Source organism: Felis catus, chromosome A3 (assembly GCF_018350175.1).
Source record: "Felis catus isolate Fca126 chromosome A3, F.catus_Fca126_mat1.0, whole genome shotgun sequence".
Taxonomy (NCBI): domain Eukaryota; kingdom Metazoa; phylum Chordata; class Mammalia; order Carnivora; family Felidae; genus Felis; species Felis catus.
This window is the reverse complement of record NC_058370.1, coordinates 37199461-37219486: the sequence shown is the minus strand read 5'-3', so window position 1 is coordinate 37219486 and position 20026 is coordinate 37199461. Positions and strand designations below refer to the sequence as shown.

At 38.8% G+C, this 20026-nt stretch overlaps 1 long non-coding RNA gene across 3 annotated transcripts in view; it reads left to right on the top strand.

Moving 5' to 3' along the window:
- Window positions 1-20026, top strand: part of LOC111559792 — a 454702-nt gene that overhangs the window by 204997 nt on the left and 229679 nt on the right. The window lies entirely within an intron of this gene.

Genomic DNA, 20026 nt, shown 5'->3' with positions numbered 1-20026 from the left:
GCACATTTATCCCTAGCTGCTTTCAGAATTTTCTCTTTATCCTTGTATTTTGCCAGTTTCACTATGATATGTCGTGCAGAAGATCGATTCAAGTTATGTCTGAAGGGAGTTCTCTGTGCCTGTTGGATTTCAATGCCTTTTTCCTTCCCCAGATCAGGGAAGTTCTCAGCTATGATTTCTTCAAGTACACCTTCAACATCTTTCCCTCTCTCTTCCTCCTCTGGAATACCAATTATGCGTAGATTATTTCTCTTCAGTGCATCACTTAGTTCTCTAATTTTCCCTTCATACTCCTGAATTTTTTTATCTCTCTTTTTCTCAGCTTCCTCTTTTTCCATAATTTTATCTTCTAGTTCACCTATTCTCTCCTCTGCCTCTTCAATCCAAGTCATGGTCGTTTCCATTTTATTTTGCAGCTCGTTTATAGAATTTTTTAGCTCCTCCTGACTATTCCTTAGTCCCTTGATCTCTGTAGCAATAGATTCTCTGCTGCCCTCTATACTGTTTTCAAGCCCAGCGATTAATTTTATGACTATTATTCTAAATTCACTTTCTGTTATATTGTTTAAATCCTTTTTGATCAGTTCGTTAGCTGCTGTTATTTCCTGGAGATTCTTTTGAGGGGAATTCTTCCGTTTCGTCATTTTGGATAGAACTGCAGGGCACTTCCCCTGTGCTGTCTTGAATAACTGGAGTTGGTGGGCGGGGCCACAGTCAGACCTGATGTCTGCCCCCATCCCACGGCTGGGGCCACAGTCAGACTGGTGTGTACCTTCTCTTCCCCTCTCCTAGGGGTAGGATTCACTGTGGGGTGGCATGGCCGTCTGGACTACTTGCACACTGCCAGGCTTGTGGTGCTGGGGATCTGGCGTATTAGCTGGGGTACATAGGCAAGGTGCACGGGGGTGTGAGGGGCAGGCTCAGCTTGCTTCTCCTTCAGTGATCCCTTCGGGAGGGGCCCTGTGGCAGCGGGAGGGAGTCAGACCCACCGCAGGAGGGATGGATATGCAGAAGCACGGCGTTGGGTGTTTGCCCGGTGCCAGCAAGTTCCCTGGCAGCAACTGGTTCCCTTTGGGATTTGGCTGGGGGATGGTCGAGGGAGATGGTGCTGGCAAGTGCCTTTGTTCCCTGCAAGCTGAGCTCTGTCGGTTGTCTGGGGCTCAACAACTCTCCATCCCATTGTCGTCCAGCCCTCCCGCACTCGGAGCAGAGCTGTTAACTTATAACCTTCCAGATGTTAAGTCACGCTCACTGTCCAAACACACTCTGTCCAGCCCCTCCACTTTTGCAAGCCAGACTGGGGGGCTCTGCTTGGCCGGTGGGCCTCCCCTCTGCCTGGGCTCCCTCCGCCAGTCCGTGTATCGCGCACCGCCTCTCCGCCCTTCCTACCCTCTTCCGTGGGCCTCTCGTCTGCACTTGGCTCCAGAGAATCCGTTCTGCTAGTCTTCTGGCAGTTTTCTGGGTTATTTAGGCAGGTGTAGGTGGAATCTAAGTGATCAGCAGGACGAGGTGAGCCCAGAGTCCTCCTATGCCGCCATCTTCCTCTCTCCAAGCTGAAAGATTTAAACTATTAGATCTCAAGACATATTATAAAACTCTGAATATTCAAATCAGGTTTTAACATTAACACAAAGACAAATATTCCATTTGAATAAAGAGTCCAGAACAAGACTAATTTATTATACCACAGGAGACAGTAAAGAGCTGTGGTAGAGGGACTTACCATAGAATATTCACCATCACAGATGGATTGTAGATATAAGAGGCAAACTAATGAAGTTCCCAGAAGATACCATATGCAAATATCTTCATGATCTTTTGGTAGGTGAAAGATTTATTAAAGTAGGACACTAGAAATGCAAAGTGTAAAGACTGAGCATGGTGAGAATGTGGTTTTGGGTTTGGTTTACTATTTGTGTAGTTAAATATGCTTAAACATTTTTAAAATAAGAGATCAAATTGTTTTGACTGTATTCACTCCAATTTCCCATTTAGTTAATAATGTTTACAATTGTTAATGTTATTGTTTGGGGTTCAGGGTGTGAATGGATGTTATATGGCTATGAATGTGCTGTATTAACTTGTCATAATTTTTAGTCACCTTCAAGAGCAGTTTAGTTAAGTCTTGAGAAACTAATAATGAAAAATTAGGGAAAATCTTAGATGTTTGATGTAGGTCGTTTTTTGATATTTACTGAATGGTGGGTAACTTAGTTTTTCAAGAAATAGCCTTTGGTGCCACCCCATAACACAGAATTCTCAGTTAAAAAGCCTACTGCTTGGGCCTATTATGACATTTCCCATGTTCTTAGAAATGTTGATGTCAACAAATTTCTGTAATTTCTTTAGATAATGACAATTTCTTATTTCTTAAGAAACAGTTCCCTATCTCATTTGAGAATCCACAATGGAATGTTTTGTAATGAGGTCTTCATAGCAAAAGACTTACTGCTAACAAATCTTTGTTCAGAAGGAACCAGACTGCCAAATGTCTGAGACGAGAGAATTACAGTATTTGATTTCTAGATTAGTGAGGAATGAGATTGTTCTTTTATTTTCCTCCCTATCTGAACGACTCCAGTAGAAGAAATTTTGCTGTTATGGTTGAGTTTCTATTCATTTCCCATCTCACAAGAAGAACATGAATGTTAAAAAGCAATGGAAGATTATCTAATCCTATTTCTCATCACTAGTGGCAGCACTGTCTTCAACCCACTAACCATCTGACCTATCTCCTAACATAGTTTCCTAAGCTAGAGAGGTCTCCTAAATTATAGATTGACATCCACCACCAGAGCTATGAAGAAGTAAAGACATCAGGACTTAGTTAATGATTCATAGTTGTTTTTTTTCTCATCTGTTTTTCATGTGAAAACAGATTTTTATCCATTTATGGTGGGCCTGGCAAAATAGCCCTAGTATGCCCCTGTGTTTTCATGAAAGGTTTTATCATAGGACAAGTTCTCAGTATACATTAGTCATTCGTGTAATTAAATAATACTTTGTGTTCTTATGGGTACCTATTCAAGTGAGATGCTACAATTTTATTAAGCCCTTTTTAAGGCTAATGGGAGTGCAAAACTGCATAGTGCCTAATTGTGTAGACTTGATGTTCCAGTCTGTAAAGAATGATAAAAAATAAAGTTAGTCTAAGGTCAGTGGTAAATGAGATGACACATATTATGTAGTAATTTTCACAAATAAAGTCTGGGGTAAAGATTATTTGTCTGCATATATATTCATTTTTCTCTTTCCTAGGTACAGGATATGTTAGGCTTCCTTGTCCCCCTGAAGTTGGTTGGCCTTATGACTAACTCTAGCCAGTGAAATGTGAATTACAGTGAAGCATGGCACTCCTCTGTGAAGGGCAGTGCATCAGTTAGTTATTGCTGCATAATAAATTACCAGAAACTTTGCGGCTTAAAACAACACACACTTTCATCTTATATTTTCTGAGGTTCAGGATTTTGGGTACAGCTTAACTGGTGCTTCTGCTTCAGAATTTCACAGGGCTGCAATCAAGGTGTCAGTTCATCTGAGAAAAGAACAATTTCCAAGTTCACATGGTGGTTGGCAGCATTCAGTTCCTTGCAGGCTGCCAGAGGCTGCCCTTGCTCTTTGCTGCATAGCTCTCTCTATAGGACCACTTATGACATGGCAACTTGCTTCTTCAAAGCTAGGAAGGGAGTGAGTGGCCTAGCAAGACAAGTTAGACATCTTCTGTAATGCAATCACATACATGAAATGATGTACATTTCTCTACCTTTGTCCTATTCTATTAGAAGCAAGTCTCAGTCTTCTCACACGAAGACAGGATCACACAAGGGAGTTAAATTGGAGGCAGGGGTCATGGGACCATCCTAGGCCCTGTCCACAGCAGGCAGTAAAGTTCCCTGAGTGACGCTCCAGCTCTCTCTTTCCTTGGCAACCCTACAAGATGGCTGATAAAATGCCAGAAACAAAACAGAAGTACACTGGATTCCCAGTTACCACTTGCAATGGGATTGTCCTAAAGTGTCACTTCTCCCACAGTGGATTTTTGTTAAGAAAGAAATTTGAGAACTTTTATAGTCTTATTTTAGAAAAAGAGGAGAAGGAGAAGAAGAAATAGGAAGTTAAGTTGTTTAAAAAGAAAGATTAAAAGTATGAAGATGGGCAAACACTGAGTCAAAAATGTTGGAAGTTCAGGGAGAAGCTTCTGGAGGGACAAGTGAAGCTTATTGAATTCAGTGAGGAAGAGTGGTTAATGTAAAAAAGAAAACTTGATGTAATGAGATTCCATGTTAGTAATATAAATAAATAGAAAAATACCTTATGAAATAAACTAAAAGAATTAACATTAATAAATGAAAAGAGGAAGTATTTGTGGTCAATTTAATACTTTAATGTCAAGGTCAAATCTTTGTTAAAAAATCATTGCATAAAATCCAGTACGTTAAATTCAGGAGGAAAAACAAAAAAACTAATATTCAGAATATTGTAGAATAAGAAGAAATTTTTGATTTAAAAATTTCTTTGATACAGTTGTATCAAGATCACTACCTCATTCTGTGATACAGAAACATCAAACTTCTCTTATTCTTAATCATGAAAAATCCTTGAAAAACTTGACCCTAAATCAGTGATTTACAAAGTTTCACTCATTATCACTTGATATTACCTGGAGAACTAGGGAACATGCAGATTCCTGAGCCCCACCCCTGAGGATTCTGATTTAGCAGGTCTGATATCCCACAGTTCTAAAAAGTCTCAAAAGGATACCAGTGGTTCATGGCCCCACCATTTGAGTATTGCTGCTTAAATGGTACATATGTCAGATGGTTAGTAACTAAACTTTCTCTGAATTCCTGAAGAAATATTAATTAGAATTTATATCAAATGTCTAGTGTGGTTCAAGGGACATAGAAATACACAAAACAATTGTGGCTCTTTCCCTAGCCATGTGACTTCAAAATGCAGGTTTCCAAGCTGAAGAAATAGAGCAAGTTTACTTCTGTAAGTTGGATCAGGAACGTAGATGACAGTACCAGCACATTTGAGGCACTTGATAAGTATTTGTAATGAATGAAAAACCAGAATCATGGTTTGAAATAAGCCTATGAAGAATAGTCATAAAGATAAGATAATCTGATCTACTTTGTATTATCTTTAATCTTTTATTAAAGATAGTTTGATAGTCTGATTAAAGATTAGTTTGTTAGCAAATATATCTCCAGAGCTTCATGCCCTTTCTAATGTTACTTTGAAATTCTTCCCATCAGGGAATGGAATTTATTTTCACAAACTCTGCCTCCCTCCCTGCACCATGACCCTGGTTGTATTTGGTGTGGTCTTGTGACTTGCTTTGGCTACTAGAATGTGGAGGAGATGTTTATTTTGAGCCTAGAACTCAGGAGGCTGGTATATTTCCACTCTCTCTTATAACCTTTCCATCATCTTGTGAACAAGCTCAGAGCAGCACTGTAGGACAATGAGGAGTGATGTGTAGTAGGGCTTAGTTGTCACAGACAAGGCCATCCTAGATCAGCGTAGAGTCAGGCAATGCCTAAAATATGAGAGCGTTCAGTCAACATCAGCAGAACTGCTCCCCAGCAACTCACAGATGACTACAGACACACAAATGGAACCAGACAAAACCAGAAGGATCTTCTACTTGAAGCAAAGAGGGCTGACTATATTCAATTCTTATTGTTTTATTTATTAGTTTTCTTTATTTTTTCTCCTTAATCCATCTATTCCACATTAGCTTTTTGAAAATAAAATTTTTATTTTGGAGTATTTTTAGATTTACCAAAATGTTGCAAAACTAGTACAAAGAGTCTCTATATACCTCACATTCAATTTCCACTATTGTTAGCATTTTACACTAGCATGATACATTTGTTACAACCAATATACCAATGGTGATACAACATTCTTATCTAAAGTCTATACTTCATATTTCCTTAGTTCTTACCTAATCTTTTTCCTGTTCCAGGATTCCATCCGGGATACTACATTACATTCTATCTTCGTGTTTCCTTAGGATTCTTTTAGCCGTGACAGTTTCTCAGGCTGTCCTTGGTTACCATGACCTTGACAGTTGTGAGGAGTACTGCTGAAGTATTTTGTAGGAAGTCTCTCATTGGAATTTGTCTCAGGTTTGTCTCATGATTTGACTGGGGTTATGGATTTAGGAGAGAAAGACCACTGAGCTAAGGTATCATTCTCCTCGTATGTCAAAAGTACACAGTATCACTGTGGATGTTAATCTTGATCTGCCTGCAGTAGTGTTGATCAAGTTTTTCCACTCCAAACGTATTTTCTTCCTTTTCATACTGTACTTTTTGGAAGGAAGTCACTATGCAAAGCCTACAACTAAGCAGTGGGGAAGTTATGTTTCCAGTTCTTTCAGGGTGGAGTGTCTATATAAATTATGTGGAATTATTCTGCATAAGAGATGTGTGCATTCTCCCCTGCTTGTTTATATTCAACTATTTATTTTATTTTATTTTTTAATGTTTTTTTTTATTTTTGAGACAGAGACAGAGCATGAATGAGGGAGGGTCAGAGAGAGGGAGACACAGAATGTGAAGCAGGTTCCAGGCTCCGAGCTGTAAGCGCAGAGTCCAACACGGGGCTCAAACTCACGGACTGTGAGATCATGACCTGAGCCGAAGTTGGATGCTTAACCAATTGAGCCACCCAGCCGCCCCATCAACTATTTATTTATATTAGCTTGGAGTCATGGATATTTTGTAATTTGAGTTATAATTCTACACTGAGTTAAATGTTATGGTTGCTCAAATTATTCTAGCTTTGGCCACTGAGAGCTCCTTCAGCTGGTTTCCATGTCCCATTAACATACCCTATCATTGTGTTTTTTTTTTTTTTTAGTACCGTTTTGCTTTTTATGGATTGAACATGCTTCACACTCATTTCCTAACCTAGTCCAAGAATCAGCTCTTTCTCCAAGGAAACCTAGTTCTTTCTTCTTTCTTTTTTTCTTGTTCTCTTTATCTCTTGCTTTCTTTTTCTTGCTCTTTCTTTCTCCTCCTCCACCCCTCCCCATTAAAAACTATGATCCATGTTTTAGATGTTTTCATTATTAACAGGTGTCATTGCTTGTAGGAGTTCTTAGCCAACAGATACAAAAAAAAATCTGTATATACTAATTTGTATATTTATATATAAATATTTCTCCACATAATGATTTTTCTCTATATTAAGTTAAAGATTAATTCATGCTGATGTCTGCAACTCTAATGTATTACTACAGGTAGCATTTCAGTTTTCTTCTCTTTCTTCCTTTTTATCTGCCATTCTAACCATGAGGAGCATGCCATACCTTCATCAACCAGTGTGACATCTGCCATGCATTTATGTAATTGTTCATTTTCAATATCGTGAATAATTTCAGTATTAGCCCACACTCTGTGGAAAGTGACTTTATGAACTAGGGTGTATTTATGCACATTTCCTGTTGTACTTGGTCTTACAGCCTCCACTCATTTTCAGAGTTACTTAGGTCAACATCTCCCTCACCGCTAAATACTTACTGTTTTTAGTCACTGAGTTTTAGAGTAATTTGTTGCACTATGATAGCTATCTAACATAGAGGAGGAAATAGTAAAAATATCTGCAGGTCAGTTATGTGAAAGTATTTTGATATACTAAAAGTAGTTAAATTATGACTAAATTTCTGTCATAGAATGATAAAACATCCACTTAACCCTTAGCATTGTAGAAAGATCTTTAAATCTGTTATAATTTTGAAAACATGTTTGGAGTTCTAATGAGATTCTTTTTAGATATGAGAAAAACATGGAAAGTTAAAAGCTGTCATAGTGATAGATAGATGTCACATACCTTTATCCAAACCCAAAGAATTTACAACACCAAGAATGAACCCTAATCCAAACTATGGACTATTAATGGGTTTGATTTATCAGTGTAAGTTCATCACTTGTAACTAATGTACATCATCCTATAGATGATGTTGATAATGGGGGAGGCTGTGCATGTATGAAGGAAGGGGTGTCTGGAAAATCTCTATACCTTCCCCTCAATTTTGCTCTGAAGCTAAAGCTACTCTGAAAAATTAAAGTCTTAATTAAAAACAAGCAAATAAAAAGGCTATATGCTTCCAAGTATATATTTCTAACGAACAAAAGTATTTAAAATAGAAAACAACGTTGTGATGTAGGTAGGGCAGACATAATTGTTCCATTTGTCATTAAAGAAATTGAGACCAAAGAGATTAAAAGCAAATAAATTATTAAAATATTTTACAGATAAATCTGTGACTTCTAAATAGGAAAATTATCAGGGATGTCTTGGGTACAATTTTGTGTCATTCAGTTATCAAGCAACTATGTCATCAGTACTGTACTGAAAAACAAATCTTAGCTCTCCAATGCCATCCCCATTCATAGGGAAGTACTTTGGGGCTTAATTGTCTTAATTTCCTGGTTGTCTTTCATGTTTTCTTTACTTTGAGGTTCCTAACTCTTATCACGCTCAACATAAATTCAACAATTATTCTGTCACTGTGACTCAAAAACTGATTAATTTCTGAAAACTCTAAAAAATTGTTCTTAGTCTTGAAAAAATGCAATGGCTAAATGCAACTTGAATTTAAAAATATTTTTTCAGTGATGTGTTATCTCTAATTGACTAAAAGAGCAGTGAAATCAGGGAGCCATTCAGGGACCTAGTGAATCCAATATTAAAGAGCCAAATGTAATATTCAGTTTATTTTATATAATAAAAATCTTAAAATATCTTTGCTTATAAAATCCCTAAAAACATGGAAAACTCAGTGCTTTCATGCATTTCAAAGTTAACTATAAAACTATTCAACCTAAGTTGGATGAGTTGAAAAAGACGAGAAATATGAAATTACATATGTATGTATATTTTTTTTTTGAGGGAGAAAGAGAACACGTGTGAGTGCATGGGGGAAAGGGAGAGAATCTTCAGGCTTTCACACTCATTATAGAGTGCAAAGTGGGATTCAATCTCATGATCTCACCCTAGGATCATGATGTGAGCCGAAATCAAGATGCTTAACCAACTGAGACATCCAAATACCGTAAAATTGCACACATTTTAAAAGAAATTGAAATTCTAGAAATGAATGGTACAACCTCCAAAATTAATAACTCGGTGGCTATGTTTAATAATAGCTGATAGGACATAGCAGAATAGCGAATTAACAAAGTGGAAGCTAGGTTAGAAAGAACAATCCAGAAATAAAGCAGAGAGGGGGGAAAAAGTGTGGTAAATATAGAGATGGAGAAAGATGATACATCAAGAAAGCTTACAATGTATTTAATTGAAGTACTAGAAGGAAAGGAATGAGTGAATGGGACATAGAAATTATTTGGAGAGGGAGCAGTTGAAAGTTTAAAACATCAATACACATATTCAAGAAGTTAAAAAATTTCAGGCAAGATAAATAAGAATGGTCTCCTATATATAATCATAAGGCAAAACAACAATAACCAGAAAGCCGGAGTAAAATATTATAATGAAATAGAAGTGGAAGAAAGCTTATCTCCTTCAAAGGAAAGACAGGCTTTAAAATGATTCTTCAATACCAGTATTTGGCCAGAAGACAAGGAAAGTCTTCTCAACTTAGAATTCAATATTCAACAAAATTATACACCAAGCAGGAAGGCAACATTGAAACATTTGCAGACAAAAACTGAGAGTTTCCTACCAGCGGACCTACACTAAGGAAATTTAATATATAATATACTTCAGGAAGTAAAAAAATATTAGAGCAAAGCAATGAAAAGCAAAAAAAGTGGTAAATATTTGTCTCCTGAAAGCAACAATAATTGGGATTTAGTACATGTTTATGTAAAAAAAATTTCACACTAACAGCATGTAAATAGTAAGAATATGTAAAGTGTTCTAATTCCCTTGTATTTTCTGAATGAGGGTAAATGTGTTAACAGAATTTAAATTTGGTAAGTTAAAGATACATGGCTTATTTTTAAGGGGGGTAACTACTGAATGATTAAAAAAATAGTGTTTTAGTTATCTGTCATTGTGTAACAGTATCACCTCAAACTTAGTTGTTTAAAACAATATTGTGTCTCATAGTTAATGTGAGTCCTGATTTCAGCATGTTATAGCTTGATTCTTTGTTTGAAAAAGGATGAATGATTTAGATCTTAAAAATGAATTAAAAACCAGGGGTGTCTGAGTGGCTTGGTTGGTTAAGTGTCCGACACTGGATTTTGGCTCAGGTCATGATCTCGCTGGTGTGTTCAAACCTCACATCGGGCTCCATGCTGGCAGTGTGGAGCCTGCTTGTGATTCATTCTCTATTTCTCTGCCCCTCCCCAGCTCATACACACACACACTTGCTCTCAAAGTAACTAAACTTAAAAAAATGAATTAAAAACCAATAATACACTATTTATGAGATATTTCTAAAATATGAACACACAAAAGAAGATGAAAACAAAGGATGTGACTGGGGAGCCTGGTGGCTCTGTTGGTTAAGCGTCCGACTTCGGCTCAGGTCATGATCTCATGGTCCGTGGGTTCGAGCCCTGCATCAGGCTCTGTGCTGACAGCTCAGAGCCTGGAGCCTGTTTCAGATTCTGTTGTCTCCCTCTTTCTCTGACCCTCCCCTGTTCATGCTCTCTCTCTCTCTCTCTCTGTCTCAAAAGTAAATTAACGTTAAAAAAATTAAAAGAAAACAAAGGATGTGAGAGGTATGCCATGCAATTATCAATCAGAAATTGGTGTGGCTCTTTTATCAAGAAAACATGGACTTTAAGACCAAAAACATTTTAAGAAATCAAGAGAGTCCCTTCTTAATGTTAAAGATATTGTTTTGCTAGGAAGGTAAAACAATGGTCAAGTTTAAAAATGTATAAAATGAAAGTTTGACAAAAATCAGAAGAAAATAGAGGAATTCATAAACCTATTTATAGAATAAACCACTCTTGGTGGGAAGATGGTGGCGTAGGAGGACACTGGGCTCACCGCGTCCTGCTGATCACTTAGATTCCACCTACACCTGCCTAAATAACCCAGAAAACCACCAGCAGACTAGCAGAACGGATTCTCTGGAGCCAGGTGCAGACGAGAGGCCCACGGAAGAGGGTAGGAAGGGCGGAGAGGCGTTGTGCGATAAACGGACTGGCAGGAGGGAGCCGGGGCAGAGGGGAGGCCCGCCAGCCAAGCAGAGCTCCCGAGTCTGCCTTGCAAAATCAGAGGGGCCAGACAGAGTGTGTTCCGACAGCAAGCGGGACTTAACATCTGGAAGGTTATAAGTTAACAGCTCTGCTCAGAGAGCAGGAAGGCTGGAGGACAATGGGAGGAGGAGTTGCTGAGCCCCAGGACGACAGCGCTCAGTTTGGTGGGGAACAAGGCTGCTCACCAGCACCATCTCCCTCGCCCATCCCCCAGCCAAACCCAAAGGGAACCTGTTCCTGCCAGGGAACTTGCTGGCACTGCGCAAACACCCAATGCTGTGCTTCTGCATATCCATCCCTCCGGCAGTGGGTCTGACTCCCTCCTGCTGCCACAGGGCCCCTTCCGAAGGGGATCACCGAAGGATAAGCGAGCTGAGCCTGCCCCTCACGCCCCCATGCACCTTGCCTATCCACCCTAGCTAATACGCCAGATCCCCAGCACCACAAGACTGGCAGTGTGCAAGTAGCCCAGACGGGCCACCCCACCCCACACTGAATCCCGCCCCTAGGAGAGGGGAAGAGAAGGTACACACCAGTCTGACTGTGGCCCCAGCCATGGGATGGGGGCAGACATCAGGTCTGACTGTGGCCCCGCCCACCAACTCCAGTTATTCAAGACAGCACAGGGGAAGTGCCCTGCAGTTCTATCCAAAATGACGAAACGGAAGAATTCCCCTCAAAAGAATCTCCAGGAAATAACAGCAGCTAACGAACTGATCAAAAAGGATTTAAACAATATAACAGAAAGTGAATTTAGAATAATAGTCATAAAATTAATCGCTGGGCTTGAAAACAGTATAGAGGGCAGCAGAGAATCTATTGCTACAGAGATCAAGGGACTAAGGAATAGTCAGGAGGAGCTAAAAAATTCTATAAACGAGCTGCAAAATAAAATGGAAACGACCATGACTTGGATTGAAGAGGCAGAGGAGAGAGTAGGTGAACTAGAAGATAAAATTATGGAAAAAGAGGAAGCTGAGAAAAAGAGAGATAAAAAAATCCAGGAGTAAGAAGGGAAAATTAGAGAACTAAGTGATGCACTAAAGAGAAATAATCTACGCATAATTGGTATTCCAGAGGAGGAAGAGAGAGGGAAAGATGTTGAAGGTGTACTTGAAGAAATCATAGCTGAGAACTTCCCTGATCTGGGGAAGGAAAAAGGCATTGAAATCCAACAGACACAGAGAACTCCCTTCAGACGTAACTTGAATTGATCTTCTGCATGACATATCATAGTGAAACTGGCAAAATACAAGGATAAAGAGAAAATTCTGAAAGCAGCTAGGGATAAACAGGCCCTAACATACAAAGGTAGACCGATAAGACTCGTGACGGATCTCTCTACTGAAACTTGGCAGGCCAGAAAGGAATGGCAGGAGATCTTCAATGTGATGAACAGAAAAAATATGCAGCCGAGAATCCTTTATCCAGCAAGCCTGCCATTTAGAATAGAAGGAGAGATAAAGGTCTTCCCAAACAAACAAAAACTGAAGGAATTCGTCACCACTCAACGAGCCCTACAAGAGATCCTAAGGGGGATCCTGTGAGACAAAGTACCAGAGACATCGCTACAAGCATGAAACCTACAGACATCACAATGACTCTAAACCCATATCTTTCTATAATAACACTGAATGTAAATGGACTAAATGTGCCAACCAAAAGACATAGGGTATCCCAAAGGATAAAAAAAAAAAGACCCATCTATTTGCTGTTACAAGAGATTCATTTTAGACCTGAGGACACCTTCAGATTGAGAGTGAGGGGATGGAGAACTATTTATCATGCTACTGGAAGTCAAAAGAAAGCTGGAGTAGCCATACTTATACCAGACAAACTAGACTTTAAATTAAAGGCTGTAACAAGAGATGAAGAGGGCATTATATAATAATTACAGGGTCTATCCATCAGGAAGAGCTATGAATGGTAAATGTCTATGTGCCGAATACGGGAGCCCCCAAATATATAAAACTACTCATAAACTTAAGCAACCTTATTGATAAGAATGTGGTAATTGCAGGGACTTTAACACTCCACTTACAGAAATGGATAGATCATCTAGACACATGGTCAATAAAGAAACAAGGGCCCTGAATGAGACATTGGATCAGATGGACTTGACAGATATACTTAGAACTCTGCATCCCAAAGCAACAGAATATACTTTCCTCTCGAGTGCACATGGAACATTCTCCAAGATCACATACTGGATCACAAAACATCCCTTCATAACTATACAAGAATTGAGATCATACCATGCATACTTTCAGACCACAATGCTATGAAGCTTGAAATCAACCACAGGAAAAAGTCTGGAAAACCTCCAAAAGCATGGAGGTTAAAGAACACCCTACTAACGAATGAGTGGGTCAACCAGGCAATTAGAGAAGAAATTAAAAAATATATGGAAACAAACTAAAATGAAAATACAACAATCCAAACGCTTTGGGATGCAGCGAAGGCAGTCCTGAGAGGAAAATACATTGCAATCCAGGCCTATCTCAAGAAACAAGAAAAATCCAAAATACAAAATCTAACAGCACACCTAAAGGAACTAGAAGCAGAACAGCAAAGACAGCCTAAACCCAGCAGAAGAAGAGAAATAATGAAGATCAGAGCAGAAAGAAACAATATAGAATCTAAAAAAACTGTAGAGCAGATCAACGAAACCAAGAGTTGGTTTTTTGAAAAATAAACAAAATTGACAAACCTCTAGCCAGGCTTCACAAAAAGAAAAGGGAGATCCTGAGAGACACAAGCAATTATCAGGGAATACTATGAAAAATTATATGCCATCAAACTGGACAACCTGGAAGAAATGGACAAATTCCTAAACACCCACACCCTTCCAAAACCCAATCAGGAGGAAACAGAAAGCTTGAAGAGACCCATAACCAGCAACAAAATTGAATCAGTTATCAAAAATCTCCCAACAAATAAGAGTCCAGGACCAGATGGCTTCCCAGGGGAGTTCCATCCACCAGACGTTTAAGGCAGAGATAATACCTATCCTTCTCAAGCTATTCCAAGAAATAGAAAGGGAAGGAAAACTTCCAGATTCATTCTACGAAGCCAGTATTACTTTGATTCCTAAACCAGACAGAGACCCAGTAAAAAAAAAAGAGAACTACAGGCCAATATCCTTCATGAATATGGATGCAAAAATTCTCAATAAGATACTAGCAAATCGAATTCAACAGCACATAAAAAGAATTATTCACCATGATCAAGTGGGATTCATTCCTGGGTTGTAGGGCTGGTTCAACATTCGCAAATCAATCAACGTGATACATCACATTAACAAAAAAAAAGAGAAGAACCATATGATCCTGTCAATCGATGCAGAAAAGGCATTTGACAAAATTCAGCACCCTTTCTTAATAAAAACCCTTCAGAAAGTCGGGATAGAAGGAACATACTTAAACATCATAAAAGCCATATATGAAAAGCCCACAGCTGACATCATCCTCAATGGGGAAAAACTGAGAGCTTTTTCCCTGAGACTTGGAACACGACAGGGATGTCCAGTCTCACTGCTGTTGTTTAACATAGTGTTGGAAGTTCTAGCATCAGCAATCAGACAACAAAAGGAAATCAAAGGCATCAAAATTGGCAAAGATGAAGTCAAGCTTTCACATATTGCAGATGACATTATACATGGAAAATCTGATAGACTCCACCAAAAGTCTGCTAGAACTGATACATGAATTTAGCAAAGTTGCAGGATATAAAACCAATGTACAGAAATCAGTTGCATTCTTATACACTAACAATGAAGCCACAGAAAGACAAATAAAGAAACTGATCCCATTCACAATTGCACCAAGAAGCATAAAATACCTAGGGATAAATCTAACCAAAGATGTAAACGATCTGTATGCTGAAAACTATAGAAAGCTTATGAAGGAAATTGAAGAAGATATAAAGCAATGGAAAACATTCCATGCTCATGGATTGGAAGAATAAATATTGTCAAAATGTCAATACTACCCAAAGCTATCTACACATTCAATGCAATCCCAATCAAAATTGCACCAGCATTCTTCTTGAAGCTAGAACAAGCAATCCTAAAATTCATATGCAACCACAAAAGGCCCCGAATAGCCAATGTAATTTTGAAGAAGACCAAAGCAGGAGGCATCAAAATCCCAGACTTTAGCCTCTACTACAAAGCTGTAATCATCAAGACAGCATGGTATTGGCACAAAAACAGACACATAGACCAATGGAATAGAATAGAAACCCCAGAACTAGACCCACAAACGTATGGCCAACTAATCTTTGACAAAGCAGGAAAGAATATTCAGTGGAAAAAGGACAGTCTCTTTAACAAATGGTGTTGGGAGAACTGGACAGCAACATGCAGAAGATTGAAGCTAGACCACTTTCTCACACCATTCACAAAAATAAACTCAAAATGGATAAAGGACCTGACTGTGAGACAGGAAACCATCAAAACCCTAGAGGAGAAAGCAGGAAAAGCCCTCTCTGACTTCAGCCGTAGCAATCTCTTACTCGACACATCCCCAAAGGCAAGGGAATTAAAAGCAAAAATGAACTACTGGGACCTCATGAAGATAAAAAGCTTCTGCACAGCAAAGGAAACAACCAACAAAACTAAAAGGCAACCAATGGAATGGGAAACGATATTTGCAAATGACATATCAGACAAAGGGCTAGTATCCAAAATCTGTAAAGAGCTCACCAAACTCCACACCCGAAAAACAAAGACCCAGTGAAGAAATGGGCAGAAAACATGAATAGACACTTCTCTAAAGAAGACCCTCAGATGGCCAACAGGCACATGAAAAGATGCTCAATGTCACTCCTCATCAGGGAAATACAAATCAAAACCACACTCAGATATCACCTCACACCAGTCAGAGTGGCCAAAATGAACAAATCAGGAGACTGTAGATGCTGGAGAGGATGTGGAGAAATGGGAACCCTCTTGCACTGTTGGTGGGAATGCAAATTGGTGCAGCCACTCTGGTAAACAGTGTGGAGGTTCCTCAAAAAATTAAAAATAGATCTACCCTATGACCCAGCAATAGCACTGCTAGGAATTTACCCAAGGGATACAGGAGTGCTGATGCATAGGGACACTTGTACCCCAATGTTTATAGCAGCACTCTCAACAATAGCCAAATTATGGAAAGAGCCTAAATGTCCATCAACTGATGAATGGATAAAGAAATTGTGGTTTATATACACAATGGAGTACTATGTGGCAATGAGAAAGAATGAACTATGGCCCTTTGTAGCAACGTGGATGGAACTGGAGAGTGTTATGCTAAGTGAAATAAGCCATACAGAGAAAGACAGATACCATATGTTTTCACTCTTAGGTGGATTCTGAGAAACTTAACAGAAACCCATGGGGGAGGGGAAGGAAAAAAAAAGAGGTTAGAGTGGGAGAGAGCCAAAGCATAAGAGACTCTTAAAAACTGAGAACAAACTGAGGGTTGATGGGGGGTGGGAGGGAGGGGAGGGTGGGTGATGGGTATTGAGGAGCGCACCTTTTGGGATGAGCACTGGGTGTTGTATGGAAACCAATTTGACAATAAATTTCATATATTGAAAAAAAATAGATCTACCCTATGACCCAGCAATAGCACTGCTAGGAATTTACCCAAGGGATACAGGAGTGCTGATGCATAGGGGCAGTTGTACCCCAATGTTTATAGCAGCACTCTCAACAATAGCCAAATTGTGTAAAAAGCCTAAATGCCCATCAACTGATGAATGGATAAAGAAGATGTGGTTTATATATACAATGGAATACTACTTGGCACTGATAAATAATGAAATCTGGCCATTTGTAGTAAATGAATGGAACTGGAGGGTATTATGCTAAATGACATAAGTCAGGCAAAGACAGATTCCATATGTTTTCACTCATATGTGGATCCTGAGAAACGTAACAGAAGACCACGGGGGAGGGGAAGGGGGAAAAATGTTACAGAGATGGAGGGAGGCAAACCATAAAGACTCTTAAATACTGAGAACAAACTGAGGGTTAATGGGGGTGGGGGAGAAGGGGAAGTGGGTGATGGGCATTCAGGGGGGCACCTTTTGGGATGAGCACTGGGTGTTGTATGAAAACCAATTTGACAATAAATTATGTTTAATAAAATAAAATAAAACTAGAAAAAAATGAAAAAAAAAAAAGAATAAACCACTCTTTGCAATTCATAGAAGAGGCAGCCGGAGAAACCAGCAATAATATGAAAGATTGGCACAGACTATTGGCACACACTTAACCTCATAGATACAGGACATGTAGTCAAAAACTGAAGAATACCCCTTACTTCCTAGCATATGGAACATTTACACAAAGTGATTATATCCTGAGGCATAAAACTAATCTGAACAAATTTTAAAGCCTATAAATTCAAGAATGTTCTCTAGCAAGAGTAGATTTAAGGAAGAAATCAATAACAATAAAAATAGAAAAGAATTTAGTATACATGTGGATAAAAAAAAAAACCTTACACCACTTTTTTCTTTTTTTGAAGTTTTTATTTTAATTCCAGTTAGTTAACATCTAGTGTTATATTAGTTTCGTGTGTGCAATATAGTAATTCAACAGTTCTATACATCACCCTGTGCTCATCATGATAAGTGCACTCCTTGATCTCCATCACATATTTATTTAACCCATCCCACCACTCCCTCCCCTCTGGTAACCATCTGTTCTTTATAATAGTGTTTATTACTTTGTCTCATTTTTTCCCTTTGTTTCTTAAATTCCACGAGTGAAATTATGTGGTATTTGTCACTTAGCATTGTACTCTCTAGCTCCATCCATGTTGTTGCAAATGGCAAGATTTCATTCTTTTTTATGGCTAAATACTAGTCCATTATAAGTATGTATGTGTGTGTGTGCGCACATGTATATATACATACCATGTCATCTTTATTCATCAACTGATGGTTACTTGGACTGCTTCCATATCTTGGCTATAGTAAATAACACTGCTATAAACATAGGGGTACATGTATCCCTTTGAATTAATATTCTTGTATCCTTTGAGTAAATACCCAGTAGAGCAGTTTTTGGATTGTAAGGTAGGTCTATTTTTAGGAACTGTTTTTGAGGGACCTCCATACAGTTTTCCACAGTGGCTGCATCAGTTTGCATTCCAACCAAGAGTGCAGGAGTGTTCCTTTTACCCACATCCTCTCCAACACCTGTTGTTTCTTGTCTACACCTTTATTTTCACTCACTTCTAACTAAAACTAGTAATTTGTCTTGGTTTTGGAGATAGGTGACAAGCCACAGGATTTGCAATCCCCATGACTGTCACACATAGAGATCTTAGGTGTTTCCTTGTCCCATTACTATTGTATATTACAGATATCTCAAATCTCTTTCACATTCATCATTTCTTTAAAGTTATGAAATAAGTTGATTTGGTCCTTGATCCTTTAAGGTGTGAATAAAGAAGCACCTGTGTGACTTTATCTCAGATGTGTTAATTTTTATGTATTTTAGGTAACTTTAACTGGTTTCCTTCATTCTTATGTATTTTACTTTACACACTGAAAACATTATTCTGAAAAAAGTTTCTATCAGTGGGATCCATGGATTATAGAAGATCAAGGACTTCTTTATGTGAAAGAGTATTTATACTTTTTCTTGTGGGGTTTGCTCCTCTCCTGCTGCCTCCCCTTCCTATAGTCTTATACTGCCGTGTTCTTCAGTACTCTCTGAGCCTCTCCTCTTAAGAAAAACAGGCATAAAGAAAATGGAGAGAGAAAAAAGAGGGACTCTCCTCGGCGTTCTCTAATTCATTAGAAGGTAGGAGGATTTTCAGAAAAGGGGAATATGGGGATACCAAGGGAAAATGGCAATTGAACAAAGGATCGTGTGTGTGTGTGTGTGTGTGTGTGAGAGAGAGAGAGAGAGAGAGAGAGAGAGAGAGAGAGGGAGGGAGGGAGGGAGAAACTCTGAAATAAACAATATAATTTCTCCTGGAATATCTCCCATCACTGATAACACTACCACAACATCAGAGTATGCTGGGTGTGCCTGCATTTTCTCAGGAACCTGGCAAGAACCTGATTCTGTAGCAAGCCAATATGGCAAGAGAGGTCAAGCAGCCTGAACTGTTATGGAAATAGAGGAAGGATCTGGCTTTGGTCCTGTTGTTTAATCTGAATTTTGAGCTTAAATGACCTCTGCCTCCAAAAGTCAGGACACTTCCAGCTAACATGTCATCCAAGTGTAAATACAGAGAAGAAAGCTACCTACTAGAATAGTATAAAGGGTAGAATGTATAAACTAACCATGGCATAGTCACATAGTGGAATGTTCTATACAATGAGAATAAGCTTACTGCAGCTCCACACAGTGTAGATAACTCTCAAAACACAGTGTTGGGGGAAACAGTCCAGACAAAAAAACACAGACTGTAGGATTCCATGTATTAAAGTCCTAAAACAGACGTACTAGTCATTGGTAATAACATTCAAGATAGGGTTTACCTTTGGAGCCAGCACAAGGGTACTTCTGGGAACAGGTAATATCTGGCAATTGGCTGCACAGGGGTGTTGAGAATGCAAAAATCCACTAAATTTTATCCTTATATACTCTCTTCATTATTTAATCTTTAAAAGACTGACATGAAAAAGGACTTCCTCATTAATGAAGTTCATGCTTCAAACTCCTGTTCCATTTTTCTGTCTCAGTTCCTTTATTTTTCACTGCTCTTTAGGTAAGGAGAGATAAGTCAACTTGGAGGGATAAATTCAGGGAGAAAAGTTCCTCTGAAAGAAAAGGTGGGAAGAAAGCAGTACTCAGCATGAGACAGAAAGTCACTTGC